The following is a 5,505-nucleotide window of genomic DNA, read 5'->3' on the forward strand; positions in this document are numbered from 1 at the left end:
TGGTGTCTGCTCCTGTATTCTTTTCAAGGGCTCTGGAGTCGGGAAAACGGGAATCAACTGGTGCCAACACAAGCTTCTATAAAGCAGCTGTCCATATTTAAATCTTTTTTAAAAATCTACTCCATAAGGATGATTATGAGTCAAGTGGATGAGTTCTCCTGCTGTATCTGCCAAAGCGCAATAGCGGCATCTCATCTTAAGCGCTTATTTGCTTGTAGAAGACGTTTTACGGTTGGGTTTTGTGTATCCTGTTTTCTATCAAATTTTAAGGACAGAGTCATGTATTACATTCAGGAATGTTTTTGTGTATTTTAGCAGTGCTCCACCTACACGGGCAGTGTAGTGTGGGAGGCAGGAACTGCTGTAATACTGCAGCCACAACTTTGCAAGCAGTGGGTGCTCAAAACCAAAAAGTTGCTGCTGCAATTTTGCACCAGATTTTATCACAAGTCTTCTGTGGCTTTAATACAATCAGTATAAGATTGGTAAGAAAAACATAGCTCCTGTACAACTTCTGTGCAGCCTTAAAGGGTACTAAAAGATTTCAGTTTATCTTCTTTGTTTTTAGCTCTCATGAAGAGTTGGAATGTTTTGAAAGGTATATAGAAGTTCAAGTCCATCAAATTTGTCAGCTCTCAACCTAAGCCTAAGCTAAGTTACCTAGATTTCTGTGGAGCTTCCTTTTAAGTAAATTATGCTGAGGCTCAGCGAACGGCGCTTTCTCACCTTTTGTGCTCTGTATGGACAGTTGCTATGTACCAGGGCTTACGTGGAGTTGCAAGGAATCCAGGTCCTCGCAGCATCTTCTGATACTGGGATAGCTGCAGGAGCGAAGAAGTCCCTAAGGTCTCTGGAAGACAGTCCTGCACTCCTTTTTTATAGTAACATCCCAGCATTATGCAAGTTTATGCATGCCCTGTTGCTTTCAGGTTGAGGAGAAATTCCAAATCTTCAGTGACAAAGAAAAGCAGCCTTGCTGCTGGGACAGGCCAAAGGCCAATCTAGTCCAACATCTTGTTCTCATGATAGCCAACCAGATGTCCATAGAAGCCTGCAAGCAGGACCTCAGCTCAACAAACAGACAATGGGACACACAGGCATGATCTTTAACCAACTTGAAATGCTGAAGAGCATCTCTTTAGCTACAACTGCAGGCTGACCATTAGGACTGGACTTCCAGTTTGTGTGTTTAATTTTTGTTACAGATTATTCAAATTCGTCATAGTTTGAGGGTCATAATTTTACATTACAAATACTATGGAGTTGGTGTAGCATGCTAGCATACTGCTGCTCCACATCTGCATTCATTAAAAAAAGGTAAATGAAGGATAGTAAATTGCAAACAGCTGAAATATCTAACAAGTTGACAACTAGTGAATCATTTCCATCTTCTCATGATTGATCAAGCTGCCCTTTTCTCTCTCCATTGTCAACTGTCCATAAATGTGTCACATGCAATGGCTATACGGAAAAGTCTCATATCCTTTACACAAAGCCACATCTCAAATTATTTCATAGAAAGTGGGTGATCATTTGAGGCAAAGCATTCTTAATCCAAGGTATAGTCCGACTAGAACTTTTCAAACTGCACAATACATCATTCTTTTAAGCATGCACACACTGAAATTTGTTAGCAATCTGCATTCCACAATTTTTATCGCAGAGCAGATTATATAGCAAACTTGTTATTAAGCAGGGGGAAAGTTTTGTGAAATTATCTATCCCATTAAAACTCTTTGATCAGCTCAGGTCAGTTCATATGGAGGGAGGTGGTCCTTGAGGTATTACGGTCCTGAGGTGTTTAAGGCTTTGTAGGTCAAAAACAGCACTTTCAATTGGGCCTGGAAACTAATTGTCTGCCAGTGCAGTCAGGCCAGAATGCAATATGCTCAAAGCATCTTGCTCCAGTGAGCAATCTGGCTGCCACATTCTGCATCGGCTGAAGTTTCTGAACTGTTTTCAGAGGCAGCCCTATGTATAATGCGTTGCAGCAGCAATCTAACCTGGAGGTTACCAGAGCACAGACAACAGTAGTTAGGCTGTCCTTATCCAAATAGGGGCACAGTTTGGCCATAAAATAATTTTTTTACCCATCTTGGTTTTCTAAAAAGAAACCTGCAACATCTTCATTAACATTTTGACCCTTTTAAAAAAAGAAAAAAGAGGTGGTGGTGGTTCTTGACTTGTTTTCATTCTGAGAAACGGAGGGAAGGGGAAGATTATTGCGAAGTAATTTTGATCAATGCTTTCCATTTAACGTTTGGATCTTTGACCCATCCCAATCCTTGTGGTGGAGGTCACCATGTCGAGTGCATCGTCCTTTCTTAGAAGTGGGAGGATTGTGGAACGCCAAACATGCCGTAAAAATAGTTTACAAGCAGAGAGAATACAACAAAAGGCCTTGTGCAGTGCTGTTCTCAGGGTTTCCAGGAGATGCCAGAGGAACATTTTGTACTGACTCAAGCCTTTTCTGCAGCTCTTCCCTCCCAAAGTGCTACAATCTGTACATGAACTCTAATTATGTACAAACAAATCTCCAGCCAACATCTCCAGATTCAGACAGCAGAAGGGAGGCTTCTTAAATAACTTGGAGCAAACGGCACAGCAAATATTACCGATCCGAGCCAAAAGGAAGCTGTACAGCAAGCCAGTACTTCTGACCTGGCTTGCTGCGCTGTTGTGTGTGCTTGCAGAGCTGAAACTAGCACATTTTCTGACATGTTCCCCATCATGTGGCTTCAGTCACGCATCTATGTCTTGTTGTGCTGGACTCCTGCATCCTGGAATGGGGCCACTTGCTCCATTGTCCGTGCTAAAGGAGCAGCACACCCTTCTGAACAGCTTTGTTTTGTTTCTCCCTGAAGGGCACCGGTAACCCATGAGCAGATCAACTGATGAAGTGATGGGGATAGCTTCACCTGCTGAATTCGTGCTTGCCGTGTGGTAGTTAACAGCAACATTAATGGAAGGAGGATAATAGACAAGATGCTTCCACCAATATTTCTGAACAGCAGTTGGTGGAAGCCACTGGAGTGGAGAGTGCTCTTGTTTGCCGGTTTCCCCATAGGCTGGCCACTCTTGAGAACAGGATGCTGGCCTGGATGGGCCTGATCCAGCAGGCTTTTCTTATATAGACAGCCTTGGCTCCTACAATAGGTCCTTGCATTAAAGGGACAGGGTGGGGACACCCTCCACATCACGAAATGGTTCGATCATGAAGCTGCAATAGAAGACCCCAATTTGATGTTCTATGTCTTTACCAACTGTCTATTGTGCATGAATTGGAGAGATGAAACATGAAGGGTGCGATGAGAGGAAAGCCTTCAGCCGCTTAATTTCTGCATGTCACACATGTTCACAAATGCATACCAATGGGACTGGTGGGGGGGGGGAGTTGGTTATTGTTGCCTATATAGGTTATCAATTAGTAAACAGACCTGAGGAAGATTACACCAGGTGATCGCATATTCCCTTTCAGCCCTAGGTGTCTTTGTTTCGGTTTTTTAAATTTCTCAGTACTCTGTGTCCTGGAACGATTCCTGGAGTTTGTTTAAGGAGTACTCAGACAATTCTCTTATTTTGAAAACGCATTTATAGGAGGCAGCATGGAACAAAGCACTTGTTAGAACATTTTTGTAATGACAGCAAACATCAGTCAGAGAGCGAAACGATTTCCTATGCCAGTGTCAACAGAGAGTTGCACTCTGCATATGGTTTATTCTCATCTGCTATTAAGCATCATCAGACTCTGCAACTGCCTGAGGATATGGGTAGCATCTCGTTGGGAATGGCCATCCCCAATGAATACAGTGGTACCTTGGGTTAAGAACTTAATTTGTTCTGGAGGTCTGTTCTTAACCTGAAACTGTTCTTAACCTGAAGCACCACTTTAGCTAATGGGGCCTCCCGCTGCCGCTGCGCCGCTACTGCACGATTTCTGTTCTCATCCTGAAGCAAAGTTCTTAACCCAAGGTACTATTTCTGGGTTAGAGGAGTCTGTAACCTGAAGCGTATATAACCTGAAGCGTATGTAACCCGAGGTACCACTGTATAGGACAACAATGCAACTTGCAATCTGACATCCTCCGGGAAGATAACGAGAAATAACTTGGCTTTGATCCATCTGTGAAGACATAGCTATCATTTCAAAGTCTGTTCGCAGGCTATCTGATCAGTCTGTGAGGATATATCATGTCAAAGTCCATTCCCAAGCTATCTGATCATCTTCTCTTGAATGCATTGTTGTTGACATCCATCTGTCTCTTAGTCCTTATAGTAGGCCGTGCCATTGGTCCACCTAGTCTGCTATTGTATGGTATATTATGATTGCCAAAGGCTCTTCAAGATCTGCCTCTATCTGGAGGTGCCTGAGGTTAAACCTTGAGTGTTATGTAAGCACAGAACATGCCACTCGCTGGGCTGTGGAGATTTCCATTGCACTGCCCTGGAATAAGGAAATCGGATGTTTGCTTAACTTCATAACTGAATCCCATAATGCTTTCTGAATCTTCAGCACAGTTGTTAATTTCCAGGAAGTGACATGCCCTGGACATTAAATATAACCTATCATTAACACTCTCTGGTCCAAGCAGAAAATTTCCACCGGGGGTGTTGGGCAGGGAGAGAGAATTCCACACTCACTCTAATGTTTCTTTTTACTGTTTCTGCATCAACACAGTAAGAGAACTGAACACAGAAATGATACTCATAGGAAAATAACTGATCCTGTTGCTTCATGAGTTTCTCCGGCAGCTGGCATTGCTCATACTCTAAACACAAGGCCCTGATTTAGCTAAATCTATTGTGAAGTAACCTGAAGTCTTAACATCCATTAGGAAATCCAGGGGAATGTCTGTGCTGTGACACATTGTGATGTATGCATCGCCTTGCTTGTGGAATTTTTATGCCTTTAGCTGTTTATCCTTCCCTATTTTCTCCTTACTTGCCTTATTAGTAACTGATACTTGATATGCCAGAGTTGGTCCTCTTTTCGCCCCCTGATTTCTCCGAGGGAAGATGGACAGGTGTAAGTCTCACTGGCTGCATTTAAACATCAAACTGAACCAGCATTTAGCCTTCCCTGAATATTGCGCTTCTGGACCAAGGATGATGCTGAGTCTCCTTGGGAGGAAGAGCGGATTATAAAATTAATAATAAGTAAATACCAAACACTGGTTGGTTTAACAAATCAGCTTCAGCAACCATGGTTTGACTGGAGCTTGTTATAAATGCCGATCCTTGGTGTGGATGACACAGTGAGCCAAGATTCAGGGAAAGCAAAACTAAATGCTTCCATTTGCATACCCTCCAACATTTCTCCGATGAAAATAGGGACGTCCCTTTCCATAATGATAATTATGCTATTTATACCCCCACACATCTTATTGGGTTGCCCTAACACTGGGCAGCTTCCAACACATATATAAAACACAAGAAAACATTAAAAAAAATTTAAAAACCACTTCCTTATACAGTGATACCTTGGGTTACATACACTTCAGGTTA

The sequence above is a fragment of the Podarcis raffonei genome, chromosome 5 (genome assembly GCF_027172205.1).
Source record: "Podarcis raffonei isolate rPodRaf1 chromosome 5, rPodRaf1.pri, whole genome shotgun sequence".
NCBI lineage: Eukaryota > Metazoa > Chordata > Lepidosauria > Squamata > Lacertidae > Podarcis > Podarcis raffonei.